A 21,141-nucleotide genomic window follows, 5' to 3' on the forward strand; every position below is an offset into this window, starting at 1 on the left:
CTTAACCTTACTGTAATGCGATCTCACTCAGAACGTCTAGATGATACATGCTATTCAACGCTTTGTTCTTTGACAGATAAACATGTATGCTTGACCCTCACCCCACATAACTTTAAATGACAGGAAAGCAAATAAGACAAAAAAAGGAAAGTGAAAAATTAGCAATGTATAGCGCTTTTATTTTTTTTTAACTCACCATTATTGAATTATCACTTGTGCAACATCCGCAGTGGTGCAGCGGTAGAGTTGCTGCCTCAGAGCAAGAGGTTCTCCCGTTTGATTCTTGGCTGGAGTGCGGGGAGTGCCTTCTGTGCGGATTCTGCATGTCCTCCCCACGGTTGGGTGGGCATTGGAAGACATGCGTAAATGGGCGTGCATTCGTTGAAGGTTGGACGTCAAGCTGGCACCTCGTCGTTCGTGTAAATCTACTGCCAATCATTTGCGGACCGGAGTTCTGCTGTGGCGACCCCTAACCGGGAAAAGCCGAAAGACTAACAACAACAACTGAATTATCACTTGTGACACAGGCAATTTTGCATTTATACAAAAGTAATTAAGCTGTATTAACAAATTAATATCAATAAACATTATACTTCACATATATTGTTATATATCATATGACCTAAGCAATGTTACATAAATTATACAAATTCTGCCCCTTTTTTAAACAAAATACATCTTTATTAAACCACCACTTACAATATAATACATTTATATAAATGAAAACAAACCACACAGACACAGACTTGTTGGAAACATTTTACAACACAAACCATACTGACACACTCCCAGTTGCAAACATTATACATCACTTATAAACTACCCAATCATTTTCAGTCAAACATCACATAGCTCATTTAAGTCCTGTCTTCTTTTAAAGCTCATTCCTCCCCTGTGTGTATTGTTCCCACAATTCTAATTTTTCCTATGTAGTTTGCTCTTACCCTTTTCTAAAGATCTCAATTCCAGTTGCTTTATCTCTGTTACTATATTCACTACTTCTAATATAGATTCTGGTTTAGATTTTGATTTCCATTTTCTAATAATTGCTTTTTTGGCAGCCACCATAATCAAACACAGCAAGGCCTTACCATGACTAGGCAATTCCTTAGAGCTTTTGACTTGGTGCCTCATAACTCCAAACCTGGTATCTATCTCTCTCTCTTGTGATGCACACAAGTACAGTGTGTGTGTGTGTGTGTGTGTGTGTGTGTGTGTGTGTGTGTGTGTGTATATATATATATATATATATATATATATAGAGAGAGAGAGAGAGATGTACTGACGAGTGACCAGATGGACCAAATTACAGTAATTAATAAAAGCACAATAACTATCACAGTTTACGGAAACACGGCACTGAAACGTATCCTAAAATATTAATAAATCACAAAAGCACTCCTTAAAACTATTAAAATTACACAATTATAAGTAATAAAAAAATGTAAACACTGTACTAAAGAGAGACAGAAATCAAAATCACATCAACCTCATGCTAAACATTATAATTAAACATAACTACTAAACCACTATCACATAAAACTCTAAACACAATTGACAAAAAAAGGGACTGCGTTTAAAAACTTTAAAAGCACAAAACATTAAAACTAGCACAGAAAGTCACAAAAATAGTAATCAAACACATGAACATGAAACCTGAAAGAAATCTTAGAAATGGGTGCAAAGAACTACCCCACCCAAGAAAAAAGTTAAAAGAAGAAATACAGGCAAAGCAAAATGTCAGAATGGAAGTGGCAGTCTGGTAGCTAAATCTTTAAAAACTGTTGAAATTTTGGTAGTCTTGTTTGTTAGTCTGTGCACAATGTTTGACAGTTTGGGAATACAACTGACTATGCTACTTACTTCTTCTTTCGGCTGCTCCCATTAGGGGTCGCCACAGCGGATCATCTGTTTCCATTTCTTCCTGTCCACTGCATCTTGCTCTGATATACCAACCACCTGCATATCCTCTCTCACCACATCCATAAACCTTATCTTAGGCCTTCCCCTTTTCCTGTTACCTGGCAGCTTCATCTTTAGCATCTTTTTCCCAATATACTCTGCATCCCTCCTCAGCACATATCCAAACCAACATAATCTTGCCTCTCTGGTTTTGTCTCCAAACCTTCCAACCTGGGCTGACCCTCTAATATACTTATTCCTAATCCTGTCCACCCTCGTCACACTCGGTGCAAATCTTAACATCTTTATCTCTGCCACATCCAGCTCGGACTCCTGCCTTTTTGTCAATGCCACGGTCTCCAACCCATATAACATAGCTGGTCTCACTACCCTCTTGTACACCTTCCCTTTCACTCTTACTGGTACTCGTCTGTCACAAATCACTCCTGACACACTTCTCCACCCACTCCATCCCGCCTGTACTCTCTTCTTCGCCTCTCTTCCACACTCACTATTATACTGAACTGTTGATCCCAAGTATTTAAACTCATCCACCTTCGCCACCTCTACTCCTTGCATCCTCGCCATTCCTCTATCCTCCCACTCATTCACACACACATATTCTGTCTTAGTCCTGCTGACCTTCATTCCTCTTCTCTCTAGAGCATATCTCCACCTCTCCAGGGTCTCCTCCACCTGTTCCCTACTCTCACAACAGATCACAATGTTATCTGCAAACATCATAGTCCACGGGGACTCCCGTCTGATCTCATCTGTCAACCTGTCCATCACCACTGCAAATAAGAAAGGGCTCAGAGCTGATCCTTGATGTAATCCCACCTCCACCTTAAACGCACTATGCTTACATACCTACCTATTTTTCTCACTTCTCTTCTGTCACTGCGTGGCGCTCTGGTTTTCTATGGGCTTGTTGTGGGCTTATAGGTTGTTTGGACCAGTGTGCTGCAGTATAACTGCCCCACACTTTGGGCTGCTACAGTCCCGAGGTATCTGCGGGTGGCTACAAATTCTGTCAGGATGCTGCTACTCTGCAGCTCTATACTGGAGTTCATTGGCAATCTGACATCTCACCTGGCTGATGTGTTCTCAGATTTGTAAATTAGATTACACAGAAGTTAATGCTTTTCATTTCTGAGAGCTGGTGTTATCACAGCTAACTTAACTAGAGATTTTTCACCAAACAAAGGAGTGTTAGAGCATCTTGGAGTGTCACAACATTCAACTGGGACTCCTTTTTTCTGAATGTTGAGTGACTGACTGTGGTATGGAAATGTCTGTAGATCTGTTGTACTGGTACTCTGCCTGTTATTTTCCACTGTGAATCAGAGGGTTTGCACTCTCTTGTTGTTTGATCTATGATGGAAGATCAAGACACAAGCATAAACTTCATAAGTTAAATCTGTTCTAGTCTGTGTTGGATTTACTTTGAACCTCAAGACATCCTGGAATAGCTGCTGAAGTTTTCTCAGTCACTGGTCTTCAGTGTCTCCATTGGACTAGACAGATGGTTGTATTTGTTTCAGGTCTAAAGATTATACACAGGAGGGCTGTGTGAGCTTTTTTTTTTTGTAATCTGCATTAGTTTGACAGAATCATGACAAAAAGTTTTAGGTTTTATTTATGCAAATGTGATGCTATTTTCTAGTAAGTTAGAAGGTGCTTACTAATAGCTTATCAGTAACCTTACCTAGCTTTTTTTTAATATTTGTTTGTGTTAACTGCTTTGCTTACAGTTTTAATTCATAATTTATTAATGAATCTCAAGTTTTACACTTTTTTAATATATTTTACATAGTTTATTAATGAAACTTACTGGTATTATAATTTTTTTATGTAATGTAATTATATGTGCCATAAAAACCTTTGCTGGCAGTATTGTAACCATGCTTAATATAATCAGAAACTGCATTTCACTGCCAGCCATCATAAGACTTTCCTATTGATCTCCTGATAGGGCTTTGCTCCCCACCTCCACCCAGGTGCCTTGTACATCTTTAAGGTACTGCAGGGCTTGGAGCTGGCAAGTCGCTCCGAACAGGTTTCAAAAGGAGGTTTCCACCTCCATGCCCTGATGGGTTTGCCATGTCAGGTAAGAATTTTTGAAAACCACCCAAAAGAAAAACAGAATAAGGATTGGGGTTTCCCTATCTTATTCCAGGAACTCAGTAGCCTGAATTCCATTCTGACATGTTAGCTAGGAACTATTTCCCTCACAGTTGCCTGGTGCTGTACAATGTAATGCAACATCAATTCAGAACCAACCAGAAATAATATTTGATTTGGTTAGGGCTACAGATATGGAAACCTTGCTGGATGAAAACTTTGATGCACACCTGTGTTTTTATATCCTTCTAGTATTTATTTATTTATATATGTATTTATTGACTGATTGATTGAAATAACTTTCTTAAACCAGCAAATAACATTACAATATTTTCAACAAAAAATGTAGTTTACTGGCCGTTTGGGCAGTTTTTCAACCTCTTTCAACTTTTTGGCTTAAAAGGCCACGTTTGCATTTTTCCCACCTTTCCTGTAACTAGTTTATTCTAGATACAGATTTGCTGTATGCAGGACTGTTTGTAAGCTTCTGAGTGGTGCCAAAGTCTGCTCTTCAGTTTTTCCCTTAGATCTGCTAGTTCTCTCCTTTCCTGCACTTTTACTAGCTTATTAGTCTAGCACTTTGCCAGACTTCTTGTAGCAATTATTGTAGCACACAAAAGTGCTATCAGCTATAAATGTTCTACAAGGAAACAGCTCCAGTACTTATTATTAATGCCCAACCCTCCAGGCATGTCTAAAGGTCAGTTCCCTGTGCTTTCTCCTATTAACCTGGTGAACTTGGGCATCCTGAGGCAATGTAGCAACTGCCTCATGTACACTGACAACCCTCTCCTCTTACCTCCCAACACTCGGACTTGCGAGAGATGCACTTATATATCCAAATTGGAAGCCATGTACTCTCCAGCCAAGACCGGAATAGCTGGTCAAGAGGAGAAGGTCAACACTTGCACCACACGGAACACACATCCTTCTAGAACACACACCAGCACTGCCTTCACATAAAAACACAAACCACACATCCACCTTCGCAGAGGCTCTGAATAAAAATCTACCCAAACAGCAGAGACCTCCAAGGCAGAAATGCACTCGACCACCACAGTACAATACTAATCATGAGACACATAACTCTCTTAAACAGTGTGCCACTCAACCAAAGCCCCTAAGGCAAAACAGCATGCCCAACACACTAGTCATAGGTGTCTCAATGGTGAGGCACACTGATGTCTCACTCACTAGGTTGAATAAGGAGAAAGTAACAGTCAGCTACCTGTCAGGCGCCAGGATCTGCCACATAATGCATGCACTCAGGTCCCTCAACAACAGGTACAAATATGACTCTGTCATTGTACATGTGGGTGTGAATGACCGGAGATGTACCTCCCTGGACTACATGAAAAGAGACATGGAGGAGCTCTTGGATTATGTAGCCCAGGCAGGTATGACCCTAGCCCTGAGCATCATCCTACCATCACCCAGAAGGATACCACAGTACAAGCAGAAAATGACTGATTTCATCAATTGGCTAAGTTTCTGGTGTCATTCTAAGGTGATCCATTATCCGTCTGCCTGGGATGATGTGATTGACAGACCTCGATGCTTTGCCAGAGATGGCCTGCATCTGTCACCCAAGGGCTTCTGGATACTGGCCAAGGCTCTTGCCACCCCTATAGTGCCCTTTTTAGGCAGTGTTCCAAAAACCAAATTACCACTGTAACAGCTACAAACAAATGCAATCTGAGGGTCATTCTGCTCAATGCTAGAAGTCTAAATCTCAAAATGCACTCATTCGTAGCACTCCTTAAAATGGAGATCATCAACAGAGACCTGGTTCAAGGCAGCAGAAACCACCAATGCACTACCAGGCTATAACTCATTCCACACCTTTCAGCCCCAGAACTTGGACCAAAGCTCCAAAGGCAGTGGTGTTTCCATATTTATAAAGTATGCACACACCTCCAGACTGGTAGCCCAACATAACGCATCTGAGATACTTCAGGTGCAGCTAACATTGGGTAAGACAGCGATTCAGGTTGTAGCCTGCTATATAGGTCCCCAGCCATGTCCCAAGACTCACACTGCACATTCCTAAGCACCCTGGAGAATATTAGGGTCCAACCTAAGATTCTCATACTGGGCAACTTCAACTACTCCTCCATTAACTGGGAAAACTACTCATGTACCAATACACTTGGCCAACATTTCCTGGAATTCATTAATTCCAATGCCCTGGACCAGCTCGTTCTTACCCTCACTAGAAGTAGCAACATCGTTGACTTGGTCATTACTAACATGGGCAACTGTTGCTCTACACCAACAGTCAACTCCTCCCTGATTAAATACAACCACAAACTAATCACCCTGGAAATCCACATCACTCCCACCCCACCCACAAAGGTAACGACCATGAAAAACTTCTGCAAAGCTAACTTTAGGCTCCTAAAAACAGAGGTGGCTAACTTTACAGCACCCATGCAAATGGAGAATAGTTGCATGACCACCGAATCATACAACAATGCACTGTACGAACACATACACAAATGCATGGATCTTGCCATACCCAATAGAACCAAGACGCTCTCATTCAAAAAAAGGAAGCCAATCTGGTGGTCCCCTGCCATAAACAAACTCTACAACAGAAGGAGGAAACTGATGCAGAATAAGGTGAAGTCCCAAGACTGGAAAAACTCCCTTATCAGCCTCAACAAAAAGTTGAGATCCCTCATCAAATCCTCGAAAGCTATCTATGAAAACAGAATTGCAGCAGACAGTAAAGACAACAACAAGGCCTTCTATAGTTATGTACAGAATCTCCACGGCAATACCCAGATTTGCTCTGAGCTACTGCACAATGGTACCTCCTATACCAAGCCAACAGATATTGCCAATATACTGGCTGACAGATTCAGTGCCAACTTTACCCCCCTCTCTCCCTCCCCAAGGGACCAGTCACAATACCAGTAGATTGCCAGGCACCCAGTGTTACTGCTGCACAGGTTAAAACAGCATTGTCCAAGGCAAAGAATACAGCCTCTATGGGACCTGACAATATCCCTGGCTGTGCTCTACATGAACTACAGAGTGAATTGGCACCTTACCTGCGTGTCCTGTCCAGTCACAGCCTCACCTCAGGCTTTGTCCCTACCGAATGGTGCACTGCTACAGTCATCCCTCTCCACACAGAAGGAGCAACTACGGACCCTTGGAACTATTGCCCCATTAACCTGACGAGTCTGATATGCAAAGCTATGAAACACATCATCATGGACCTAATAAAGAATGATGTATGGAATCTCCAAACTCTGGATCCCACACAGTTTAGTTTTGTAAAGGGTAGATCACAGCTGCTCAACGTCTTTGAGTCAGTCACTAAAGCTGTGGATAAAGACAAGGTGGTTCATACAGCCTACCTTGATCTGGCCAAGGCCTTTGATACCATTCCCCACTCAGGAATCATAGAAAAACTCATTAAGCTAGGCATCAACTCCTATATCACTAGGTGGGTTGCAAACTGGCTCACAGGTAGAACCCACAGTGTGAAAGTAGCTAACTCCAAGTCAAACTGCTGACCAGTCACGAGTGGAGTCCCACAGAGTTCGGTCCTGTGTCCTCTCCTGTTTGGTATTTACTTCTCTGAAGTCCAGGCCAAGACGAAGGGACTCGGGCTGACAAAGTTTGCAGATGATTGCAAGTTGGGAGCTATTATTAACTCCCCAAGGGACGTTGACATCCTACAGAAAGGTCTCACTGAGACCAACAACTGGTGGCAGAATCATGGCCTTAAGCTCAATGCCAAAAAATGTGTCATCAACCCCTTTGGGAAAAACTGGTTCCCATGAATTACCACATTGATGGTAGTCCACTGAACACAAAAGGCGTTATAAAAGAGATCTGGGAACACAGGCTGACAGCAACTTCTCTTTTGACCACCACATTGCCACTGTGGTCAGCAAGTCCTTCTATGTGGCACATCTCATTACTAAGGGTTTTGCATCCAGGAAGAAAGAGGTCATTGTCTCCCTCTACTCTTCCCTCATTAGGTCAATCATCAAGTACAATGCCCCATTTGGCATGTACCTCGCTAAACACCAGCAGCAACTGGAGAGGCCGCAAAAGTACCTCACAAAGAGGATTCTAGGCCTTAAACATTTGTCCTATATAGACAGACTCAAAAAACTCCAACTATTCTCTGTCTCATATCACCTACTTTGAGGCGATCTCTGCTTGACTTACAAAGCCATGTCTGACCCAGCTCTGTTAGAAATGCTACATCTAAAGAAATCTCAATCCCTCCAAACCATACGCTCCAGAAGACCTCAACCTCATTACCACAATCAACAGAACATGCTGGAGGGACAGGTTCATAACCTAGAGACTGCCCATGCTAAGGAATAGACTTCCCATAAATGTCAAGCAGAGCACCTCACTGACCCTCTTCAAGAGAAATCATGATGAGTGGATGGGAAATGGAAAATTCACCCCAGGGATAACTCCAGTGGCTTTACTCGACAGAGGCGCTGGGAACTAAGGTCGGGTGGCACGATGCCAGGGTAATCCTATGGGCTAGGCTTGTAAAGGCTCCAGGGCCATTAGCCTAGTACACACCTATGAACCTATTAAAACAAACCACAGCACCTCTACACAGTATATCACTCTTGCTATTCTCTTTGCTTCAACTCCAATAAGATTCTCTTTCAAAAATGTTCCATTACTAGCCACACTGGTGACATAGGAAGATAAAGCCCTGAGCATGGCACAGCCGATCCAGGTTCAGTTACTAGCTAGGGCATCTAATACACTGACAGGAAGGAATGGCCATTACTGATGGGAGGGCAGTTCTTTCGGCATCACCTGTGATGGTCCTGCTGGAGGGGCTGAGGACACTGGATTGGGAGGTGTGGTCCAAAGGATGGGATAGGGTGGGGACAATGACTGAACTGCAGTTGCAGAGGCAGAGCAATATCCCATATGCCCCCAGTGCACAGCAGCATCCTTGGATATTACAACAGAGATTGCAAGGCAGAGAAGACTAACATTGGCTGGAACCCACCCTTTCCTCCCCTGACAGATGTTGATGCTCAAACTCCTAGTATACCCTTAAGATTTGTACCAGTTCCCGCTCTACCAGATGAAGTCTAGGGGTTAGGTTTTGACTGGTAGATACAACAATGGATGTGGTACACTGTGTAGTGGGCCACAAGATGATGCAGAGAGGAGAAGAAAAAAAAATTCTATAATTATATTACTACTTTCAGTTCCTTATTTAAGTTCATCCATCACTCTGATCTTTAAGAACTCTAAGTCTTTCAGTGCTTTCAATTCAGAACACTGATGTCACAAAACATTATTTTAAACCCATCCATTGCACATAAAGAAAGACTTTGTAACACAACATAATATTAACACTTACATGTATAGCGTCCATTCTAAGTCACAGTGTTTTAAGCAAATGTGCCATTTATTGCAACAGTTGCTTTTCCCACAAAATACATAAAATAGTGAACAACCCAATAATATTCCACTAGGTTTGAAAGTTAATCATAGCCCCAAGACGGGATGTTCAAGTAGTGATGGGGGCGTGAACATTTGCTTTTCTTCCTATCTGACAATGTCAGGAATATAGGCTGGTGATTCCCTTTGAATTTGTTCTAACTACAAGAGTAAACTGCTAATTACTCCCATTACACTGTCAAAGAGATTATCCAGGAGGCCCTCTGCAAGAGTTCATGGATCTATCTCCTTGTTAGTCTAAATTATCAACACAGAAATGATTGTATTAATAACTCTATTAAAATCACAATATATCAAACAACCTGTAGGCATGACCATTATCATTACCACAATCATCATATAATTTCTGAGTTTACATATTCACTTTTTTCATAATATTTTTTAACATTTCAAACTATGAATATTTTCCAACCAACAAATCTGTGTCATTCATTAATCTTCTCTTTACAGTATTCTTAGTTCTCCCCATTGTTTTTTTTCTTTCCCATCACTCTGATCCCTATTTTAAGTATAATGGTCTCACAAATTCTATTTATGGGTATGCATTTTGTTTATTCTCCTTATCCAACTAGCCTCCCTCCCATTGCTTTATTCCCATTATAATGCTTAGCACATCTTCCAAGATCAGACTAACCCTTCATTTCCACTTTCTGTTTATCACTTTCTGTTACGAACATAATTAAAATTAATAAGGCCTTCTCATCTCTTGACATTCCAGCTCCTCTACTGAAACTTATTAGCATCATCTCTAGTAATGTCTACTTGTTCAGACAGCACCTGTCCAAGGGCATTTTGAAATGCATGTTTAAACTCCATTAACTCTACACACCCCCAAAAAACATGCTCCCAGTTTCCCTCTCATTCTCCACACACCTCGAACAATTACTCTGAACCTGAGGGAAGATCTTCTGCAGTCTTCTTGTTGTATAACATCATCTATGCAGGGATTTCCATGCAAATATCTTGAATATTCTTGATTTAGCTATACATTTCAAAGCCCTGCACAAAAGTCCTTGAAGTCACAAAGAACTATGTGGTTTGTGGATTTGCCATGGAACTCCTAAAAAGTCCTTCTGCTTTAATCATTTTCTTTCAACTGCAGTTTATAAATTTAACCGTTCATTGCACCTGGTCTTCAAACCTGAGTAAGAAGCCAGGGACTTGGTGGTGGAACCTGTTCCCTGGTCAGACCAATATTTAACTACACTTCAACTTTGGCTCTTCTCCATCATTGCTCACCTCTAAACATTGTGGTCAAGTGTAGAGATCACAGAACATACATTTCTAACCTATTCTTCTTCTTTCTCCCCAAGGCCTTGTCCAATGACTCTTCTACCTCCACCCAATCAGCTCACTTGCCCTACAGAGATAAGAGATGGGCATTCCCAGGCTAGGTAGGACCCTTACTGCCAATTCATTCCCGACCAGGAAGCCCTATCGGCCTATCCGATCCCCAGTAGTGAGACTTGATATTAGGAAGCAGACCAGCTTGTGAAAAGACACACCACTCTATTTCCAGATAGATTGCTTCCCTTCACCAGTTGTGGCACTCTTCAAGTTACACTATGTGCAGACTCCAAGGGGAGCAATGCCTCTGTATGCCAAATCTTCTGTGTGACTACATTTGGCAATTTATGCTCACTAGGCCTAAACTCTAGAGGTCTAAAACGTAGTGCTCCTAACAGATGTCTGCTAAGTATTGAGCCCACAGCTGTCTCTCACTCCCCAGAAGGGGTCAGTCAACAATGGCTACTCACTCCTTTCCTCCCCTGCCAGTTCCTAAAGGTGATTGACTGCCTATTCAATTTTAAGTCAGCTGCTCTGTAGTCGAGACTTTATCTATGGGCCATGTAGCTGCTCTCTCTCTCTCACACACGCACACACACACACACACACACACACACACACACACACACACACTGTCAAGAATGAAGAGCATCATTCCAGACATGTGATTATATACTTTATATAAATATATACATTAAATATATTTATACATACATATATTACGCACACACACACACACAGAAAAATAAAATAGGATTTCACCTTACAAAATACAAATAACACTTGTTCCTTATTCAACAGTCAACACTGGACTATGCTCAGCTCTATACTATCATGGAGAGAAATATGAATATCGTATACTCCAAACACATCAATATGGTGTGTAAATAATTAAACAGCTGGTATTTTTTGAAGATGTGACATTTACTAATAAGACATTTGTTAAGGGACTTTGGTTCAATAGATTAATCCTGAAGTACTTTCCAACTGTGTAGATGAAAGAACACATGAAAAACTCGTATATGAGCATGACGCAAATAAATGCCTGTGCCCCCCCCCCTTTTTTTTAAACAATATTGCATCTTCAACATCTTGTCATGGTTTTGCATCTTCTACAATCAATCCTTTGCAGTCCACAGTTTATGAATCTTCATCAGATTGATGCTAGATGTTTGTCAACAATACTGACCTCCACAGATGGAGAACATGAATGTCTGCAATGGAAGAAGTCTAAGGAGAAATCAACTCTCAGGGCTATATCAGTACATGGACAAATGAATGTTGGCAGTTTCTCAAATCTAATTATAAAAGCACCAAGCTAGAGATGATACTGCTTACCATACTATGGTTCAGCTTAATATTGACTGAATGCCAATAATCCACCTTTAACTGCATGTTATACAGGGGACTAGTGCTCAAGGAAATGATGACACAGGTCAACAAACCTGTCATGGGTCCATCAGATACCAGTGAACCAGCATTTGGTTTCTCTCCAAGTATGGGATAATTAGTGACACAGAAAAAATGGTTGTATGTGGCCTTGTTAATATACATGCTAGATGATGTTTTAACTATTTATAGCAGACTGCTATAAAAGCAGGAACATGGGCAGTATGCAGTAATGAAAACATCTGCCCCTTTAGCAGAATCAGCCTTTCAAGTTATTTTTTCATTTTTGCGAAAATGCACCTTCTGAGGAATTTTGTTCTTGAATTATTTTTTGTCTTCTCCATTTTCCAAATGTATATTTACAAACAATTCATGCCTGGCTCCACAGGGTAAAGGCATAGAGCCCCAACTATGACCAACATGACCCAACACTGAGTAGATGCTCCAATGTTGAAGACAGAAAGGAGAGGATGACTGTGAGCTGCTGATGTCAACTTATTCATCCCAAAGAAAGCAAGGGATGATTCCAATTTTCCACTCCACAGAAGGCAAGCAAAGACCTGAAGACAAAGTAAAAAGACTGAGGGAAGTAGGCTTAGTGTTACCAAGCTGGTGATAGTAGCCCTCATTAGCATATGTATTTATATGTGTGCACGTGGAAGCAAGCACATACAATGGGAAGCCACTGAGAACGCTCAAGAGTGAAGCAAGTATCCATGTCATGTGCTCATTGTCTGGATCGCTAGATACTGGCAAGGGCACAAATTACTTTGAAAACTGCCTCTGCGATGGCTGCCTTCAATCAGCTCTCATCCCTGTGCTGATGACTTCCTGGTGGCAGGGGGGCAAATGGGTTCAAAACAGAAGGGAAGAGACTTGATGGTCAACAAGCATGGAGGGGAAAACACCTGTAAAGATATTACGTAACAGTCTGGTGTGTGCTACAAGTATGATAAAATCAGAATTATACAGTAGTTGCTCTTAATTTTGCATTCACATTTGGATGCATCCTCAAGTGTCTGTTTTATACTCGTACTTCTGCCCCACTTCCCACCTTACATTTAAAACATAAACACAGCTCCTTAAATGTTACAATTCCAAGGACCATAACTCTGACCACTGGCATAGTAGACAAAAAAAAAGGGGAAGTGATACCTAAACTCAAACTAATAAAAACAAAATAAGGTATCTCTGCAGTCCATAAACTGCGAATAAAATGACATCACATCCTCCTTTTTAAGGTTCACGTACACTATGAGTTGGGACAGTATCCATTACTTGGATATCTTGACTTCACACACTGAGTACGGCTTCAATTTGAATATCTATAGGAAGCCAACTTTTAGTAATTCCTATTTGCAATTTTCTAGCCATCATCCCTTCAAACAGAAAAAAAGTACTATTAAAGGGCGGTACATTAGGGCTTCCAGAATGACTTCACATTTTGAGACTGTTACAAATGAATTAGATCTGATTGGTGACATGTTTTAAAGACAGGTTACCCGTCTACTATAGTTAACGAAGTGAAGGGTTATGCTATTTCCCAATGGGGTGTCAAGTATAAACCTTTGTTAGGCAAGGGTTTAGTACAGAATGACACCGATCATTATGATAAGAATTTTGAGAGAGCCCTTATTGTTGAGTATGGTTCCCGTTTTAGTGATATTAAGAACATATTCTTGAATAACTGGAGGATTTTAAGAGGTAACCCTGAGATTTATCAGCTTCTAGGCAACAGTCATTTTGTTCTTCAGACAGGAAATAATTTAAAGACAAATTTTGAAAGGGGATATGTCCTCAAATGCTAGGTCACGTTCATGTCCTGATGGCACAATGTGTTGTGTATTTTGTAAGCAATGTTCTTATATTTTAAATGTTGATTCCCTTACATTGGATAACATCATAGAACCAGGGTGTTTTTTTTTTAAAATGGCAACTGTTTATCCAGGAGGGTGGTATATTTAGCTAAATGCTCAGATGGCCCAGCATTTTATGTGGGAATTTTTCAGATAAGAATTTAGGAGCATTTGTACCACATCGGCAAGCAAAACACTAATAATACCCTAGCTAAACATCTTATTAATAGCCCTAGTTGTGCTGGTTTTAAATTTGCTATTTTAGAACAGATAAATACATGTCAAAGAGGGTGAATGTTAATTTCTTTTTTCCTAAAAGAACCTTAAGTAGCAACTTTTGTTGAACGCTTCAACATCCCCTCCCCCAGTATTAATGACAATATTTCCTTTCAGCCTATTTTAATATCTAGATCCAAATATATTTAACATTATTTTATGTAGGTTGTGGAGTTTTAATAAAATATTTTGTCTCATTGCTTGTTTTATTAACACTTTGTATCGTAAAAGATTATTCCCCTTTAAATTTATCATTTTAGGATTCATTGCTTAATTGTTTTTAATTGAGTTTTGGGTTGGTTATACAAGTCCTTCCTTGATGTAATTTGACGGATTCTGAAGAAGTCCACATTAGTATGGATGAAAGCGCTTAATCCTTTTTAATAAAGCAGTGTTTTATATTTTTAGTGGTGTTAAGTGCATTCTGTGGTTTATGGACTGCAAAGATACCTTAGTTTGTTTTTATTCACTGGCACAGCAGAGCTTTAACTATAAATGTTGGAGAATACATATTAAGTAAAATGGTGCAGTACCTTACAGTGCCCCCTATTCTGAGGTACAACAATTTCAGACTTAATATAATGGTACAGCACCCCATACACACCATTAGGGGTGTGAATGGAATGCTTTAACAGCATAACAGCCAGTGCAGACACTTGCTGCTTTTTTAAATTTTTTTTTTTTTTTTTTTTTTTTATCCAATCACCTCCTATATTTGAAGTTTTGGGTTTCACACTTCACCTGTAATTTCAAACCCTGCCTCTATATACTAAAATGCACATATTTTTAGCTGTTGATACATGATGAAAGAGTGTAGAAACCCGGGTCTATATCATATGTTCGAAGTTTGAAAACATCGAATGTTAATCAAAATTAAGTGTTCGAAGTTTCAAACATCGAACATATGATAAAAAAAAGAAAAAGAAAGGAAACTTACCTGACCCGCTCTTTAAATATACCAACTCCGAGACCACACTAAAGTGCAATAAAGGAAGATTTCCCTTTACTGCACTGCAGTGCGGCCTCAGAGTTGGTATAGTTAAAGAGTGGGGGGTGGGGGGCTTGCCCCCCTGTCTGCAAGTTTGTTTTGGGGGGGTTTATACGTATGTTCGAAGTTTTATAACTTCGAACATTTAAATTCGATTTTATGACGTTCGCAGTTATAAAACTTCGAACATACAATATAGACCCAAAACCTATACCTGTTGTTACCTATTTACATGTGATGGTGTTACCATCTCAGAACCCACACCAAGCAAACAACAATGTCCTTTAGTTTGTGTGTGTGTGTGTGTGTGTGTGTGTGTGTGTGTGTGTGTGTGTGTGTGTGTGTGTGTGTGTGTGTTATTTTGTAAATAACATCTGCCCAGGGGTGTTCTGAGGCCCTTGTTTCTATATAAGCTTCAATGGTAAGTAAACTGTTTTGTTTTAATTGAGGTTTTTATTGGCATTTCAACTACTACACCAATAAGAAACTTTTTTATTTGAAAGTTGAGCCTACTAACTGTTTTACCAGCACCAGTGTTGTTCTACCTGCATGCCAGTACAAGCACAGGTCCTGTCACTTCTGTTATCCTGAAGTTTAAAGTCAAGAACTGTGCTGAGCTTTGTGCACACTTGGGAGAAAGCTCATGAAAGAAACTGCTATTATTTTGTTCTTAAGTTAATTTTGAAGTCTGCCAAGGGAGACCTGGCAGAAAACAGGTGCACACTTACTCATGAGACAGCCACTGCAACTGGCTGGTGTGATGCCATTGGCCAAAACATCAGCTGCTAAGAACAGCAAAGCAGACAGAGAGAGAGAGAGAGAAAATGGATTGTTTGCAATCTGTTCTTCTTACTACAAAAAAGGCTTTCATTTGTAATTTATCATCAAGTGTAAAAACTATTCTGCCTCTCACTTATCTTAATGCCCAGAGACTGAATTGGTAAAGCTTTTTGTTAAAATAGAGACAGGGAAAGAAAGAAAAATCAATAAAATATGTTTTTGCTGCATTTGTCAGAGAAAAGTGAAAAAGACTAACAGTGGTCATTTTCCTTCCACCAGCAGTAAAGTACAGTTTTGTACCTACCATAAATGTAGATGTCCGATAGATATGCAACTGCAGTCATAACATATGGGTTGTCCTGCCTCAGGCAGCCCTCGGTCGGCCGGATTCCAAAGCCTGGGTCCGACGTCGGCTGATGTCGCATTTCTCTCCGATGTCAGAGCGGCTGGAGTATAAAAGCATCAGTCGACGCCATCTTCTTCAGTGTTTCTTGCCCCAGATACCAGGTGCCCTCCAAGGAAGGCTAAAATCAAATTTGTAAAACAAAAATAGGTTTCCAGAGAAATAAGTAAGCAATAAACAGATACACCATAACAGATATCCCCAGCTAAGAATAACAGGGAGAGGAGTGGACCCAAGGCATAGAGGGGAAGGAGGGAGGGAAAACCCGACTGCAGTTGCATATCTATCGGACATCTACATTTATGGTAGGTACAAAACTGTACTATGTCCTTCAAGAATGCAACTGCAGTCATAACATATGGGTTGAATACCATAGCTTAGCTGGGGGAGGTGGTATGCTCTAGGAAAAGGATGGTGTAGCTAGCAATCCCTGCAGGACTGCCGAAGCAAAGCCTGCTCTGGATCTGGAAAATAAAGGGAGGTTGTAGTGTTTGGAAAATGTATGCACGGAGCTCCATGTAGCAGCTTCTAGAATATCCTTTGTAGGCACCCCTCTTAAGAAGGCTGTGGAGGTGGCTGTAGCTCTGGTAGAGTGTGGTCTGATATTGGCTGGCACACTCTTTCCATGGAAGGAATAACAATATCTGATGCGATGTCCAATCCATTTTGAAATTGTCTGTTTGGAAATTGCTTTTCCCTGTACTCCAGGAGCGTAAGCTACAAATAGCTGATCGGACTTCCTACTGATCTTGGTTCTGTCTAGATAGTAGCGAAGTTGTCTATGTATGTCCAAAGTATGCAACAGTCTTTCCCCTTTGTTTTCAGGATTGGTGAAGAAAGTAGGCAGGTGAATTGCCTGATTTAGAGAGACCCTAGATACCACTTTTGGCAGAAAGGAAGGATTGGTTCGTAAGGAGACCCTGTCTCGGTGGAAGATTATGAAGGGTGGTATTGCCATTAGTGCCTGTAATTCTGAAACCCTTCTAGCTGAGGTAATGGCAGCAGGAAAGCTGTCTTCCAGGACAGAAATTGTAAATGCGCTGAAGCTGATGGCTCGAAGGGAGGTAGAGTCAATTTTTCTAACACAAAATTGAGATCCCAAGCTGGTACTGGTGCCTTTCTTGGAGGTTTTATATTCTTGATCCCTCTAAGAAATTGCCTTAGCAAAGAATGTGAGAACACAGGTGGGTCAGTGTTGTATCTAGCTGAGATAGCTGAAGCATGTATTTTTATGGAAGAGTATGAAAGTCCCTTATTTAGCAATTCTGTCAAGTACTCCAGAATGAGTGGAATGCTCAGTACTGATGCATCTTGACCCTTGTTGGTATTCCAAATGCTGAAACGCTTCCATTTGGCTGAGTAAGCCCTTCTGGTGGATGGTCTGCGGGATTCTGTGAGTATCCGCTGAACTTCCTTGGAGAGAGATAAATTAAGGTTATTTATGTGATCTTCCAAGCTGTTAGCTGTAGAGTCTGGAGGTTGGGATGAGCTGTCCTGAAGTTGTGTTGAGTCAACAGTTGAGGCCATTTGGGAAGGGCCCACGGTTTGTTGTGACATATGCTCCATAGTAGTGGGTACCAGTGTTGTCTTGGCCAGTTCGGAGCTATTAGGATTCCCTTTGGCTGCTCTGCTTTGATCTTTAGTAACACTGTGGTCATCAGTGGCAGAGGTGGAAATGCATAGATGACTAGGGAGCTCCAGTTGAATGAGAGAGCATCTATCTTCCATGCTTGTGGATGATTTGTCCTTGAGCAGAACTTTTGTAGCTGATGACTGAGTTGGGAGGCAAATAGGTCTACGTCTAGCCTGCCCCATGCCGAGGTTAGTTGTGCAAAGATGTCTGGATGTAACCTCCATTCGTGTGGGTCTAGGAAATTCCTGCTTAGACTGTCCGCCAGAATATTGTCTCTGCCTGGAACAAATTGGGACTGTAGCTGTATGTTTAGACTCAGTGATTTTTCCCAAAGATTCATTGTTAGCCTGCAAAGGGGGTAAGAGTGAGTACCTCCCTGCTTGTTTATGTACCACATCACAGTGGTGTTGTCTGTCCTTATTAGAAGGTGGCCTTGATGAAGTTGATGTCCAAAGGCCTCGATGGCATGCATTACTGCCAGCATTTCTTTTTGGTTGATATGCAGATGTTCTTCCTTTGGATTCCATTGTCCATGAATACATCTGCCCTCCATGTGCGCCCCCCTTCCATGGTCTGAGGTGTCTGTGGTCATGGTCTGTGTTGTCTGAGGTTTTTTGAACGGCATGCCTGTGTTTAACTGACTTGCTGAGGCCCACCATAGAAATTCCTTTTGAAGACATGGAATGAGTGGGATAATTGCTTCCAGGTTGTTGTTGTGCTGAGACCATAAACTCTTTAGATACCATTGAAGTTTTCTCATGTGTAGTCTTGCTAGTGGGACCAGGATAATGCAAGATGCCATGAACCCCAAGGCCTGTAGGAATCTCCTTGCAGTCATCTGGGAGAGTTTTGCTAAACTTTTGAAGTAATGAGTTAACTGCTCTTGCTTGCCTTCTGTCAAGTAGGCCATTTGAGAGGCTGTGTCTAGTTTGGCTCCTAAGAAAGTTATTTGCTGGGATGGTAGAAGTCTTGACTTTTGAAAGTTGACTGTGTATCCCAAAGCCTGTAGCAAGTGTATGACATAATTCAAGTTTTTTGTCAAGGTTAGTTCGTTGTCCGCTTGTATGAGGCAATCGTCCAGGTAGGGGTAGATTTGTATCCCCTGGAGTCTGCAATGAGCAATTACTGATGCCAGGCATTTCGTGAATACTCTGGGTGCAGTGGATAAGCCAAAAGGCAATGCTGAGAATTGATAATGCTCTGGCCCTGCAAGAAATCGGAGGTATCTTCTGCAGCTGTGTCTGATAGGGACATGCAGGTATGCCTCCTTGAGGTCCAGAGTAATCAGCCAAGACCCCTTGCCCAGCATGGGAAGGAGTTGCTGTAAGGTCAGCATTTTGAACTTTGGTACTATGAGAAAAGTGTTTAAAGCGGACAAGTCCAGTATCGGTCTCCATTGATTTTCTTTTCTTGGAACAAGGAACAGTCTTGAGTAAAACCCCTGACCTTGTTCTTGTTGAGGCACTTTTTCTATTGCTTTGATCTGAGTCAGCAGAGAAATTTGCTTGATAGCCTCTACCTTTTGATTTTGTGGAAGATTTGGCATGCCTTGTTTTCTTGTTAAGGTATGAAAATAGAACCTGTAACCATGATCTATAATGTCCAATATCCATTTGTCTTTTGTCAGTTTGTGCCAATTTTCTGAGAAAAGAGATAACTTTCCTCCCAAAGGAGCTTGTTTTTGCTCCTTGGTCGGAGAAGTTAGAGTCAAGTCATTGAGATTGTCCCTGAGTGACAGGGGAAACCCCTGTGTCACCTCTTTGATTTGTTGGTTGCCATTGGCGTTCCCTGTAGGATCCTCTATATTGCCCTCTGCCACGGGCACGCCTGTTCTTGCCCCTTTGAAATTTTTCCGGATTTGGGAAGGACCAGTTTTTAGAAGGCCAGTTCCTGCTGAACCTGGGGGGCTGAACCTGGAGAAAATCTTTAACTGTCTGAACTGACTTGGCTTTTTCTTCAATGGTCTTTAACACATCTTTAGCATTATCACCAAAAAGTTTGTTCTTTTCCAATGGAGCATCCAGTAGCTTTGCCTTAACATGATCCGGTAAGGGTTGCTCTCTTAACCATGCATGTCTACGAATGACCACTCCTGTCATAGCTGCCCTACATGAAGCCTCCAATGCATCATATCCACACTGCAGAAAATGATTACTAACCTGCTGAGAGTTATGGACAGCCTCCCGCAAAGACTTCCTATCTAAAGGGTCAGGAGAGGCTAATTTTTTCTGTAAGGTAGTAGAGGTGTAAACCTTCTTCCCCCATCTCTCTAAGGACCTTGCCTCTCTGTCGGAAGGCAAAGGATTTTTGGAAGTGGTAGCAGAAACCCCCTTAGGCCCCTGGGAAATAGTTTCTAAGTCTACAGCATGGGCCCTAAAGAAATGAGAATGGGTTTCGGGGACCCTATAGTATCTGTCAGGCTTGACAGGAGCCGGGGGCAGAGAATCAGGGGTAGCACTAGAGTCAGAGTAAAGGTCATCCAACACATCAAGCACAGGAGGAATAGCTAAGGGTCTGTGTTGTGGCTTTTTAAGGAAAGTCCGAAGGCGCTTCCTGGAATCAGAAAATTCCTGACCTTGCCACTGGAAATGCTTTCTCATGGAATGCAGAACTTCCCCAAAAGAAATATCCTCAGGAGGAGAGGCCGAAAGAATGGAGTCCTCTGCATCTCGAATCCTCGAAAGTCTGAAAAGGGGGTTCCTGGGATTCGGAAAGCATAGAGTCCCCAGAAACTTCATCTGAAGAAAGGGGGTCAGGTGGTTCAACCCTGGGCCTCTTATCAGGAGGAGGCTGGGATCCTCTCTCAGGATGGGCCTGGGAGCCTCTGATCAGAGAAATTAGATCTGCGGCCAAGGACATAATTTGAGCTTCAGGGTTAGGCTGAGGCAAGGTTTTAGCAGAGTGATGCTTGGCCTGGCTTGCAGGCTTGGCCTGGCTTGCTGCCTTAGCACGTGTGTAGGCCTTGATAGACATAGACATGGGAGGCCTGGCAGCCCCACGTGCAGGGGTAACCTTATCCACAGCAATGGTCTCG

At 41.6% G+C, this 21,141-nt stretch overlaps 1 protein-coding gene across 1 annotated transcript in view; it reads right to left on the minus strand.

Moving 5' to 3' along the window:
- The window catches only part of IFT57 (intraflagellar transport 57), a 771,045-nt gene that overhangs the window by 690,761 nt on the left and 59,143 nt on the right, over positions 1 to 21,141 (minus strand). The window lies entirely within an intron of this gene.

Source organism: Protopterus annectens, chromosome 3.part0 (assembly GCF_019279795.1).
Source record: "Protopterus annectens isolate FY-2018-M chromosome 3.part0, PAN1.0, whole genome shotgun sequence".
NCBI classification, from domain to species: Eukaryota; Metazoa; Chordata; order Ceratodontiformes; family Protopteridae; genus Protopterus; species Protopterus annectens.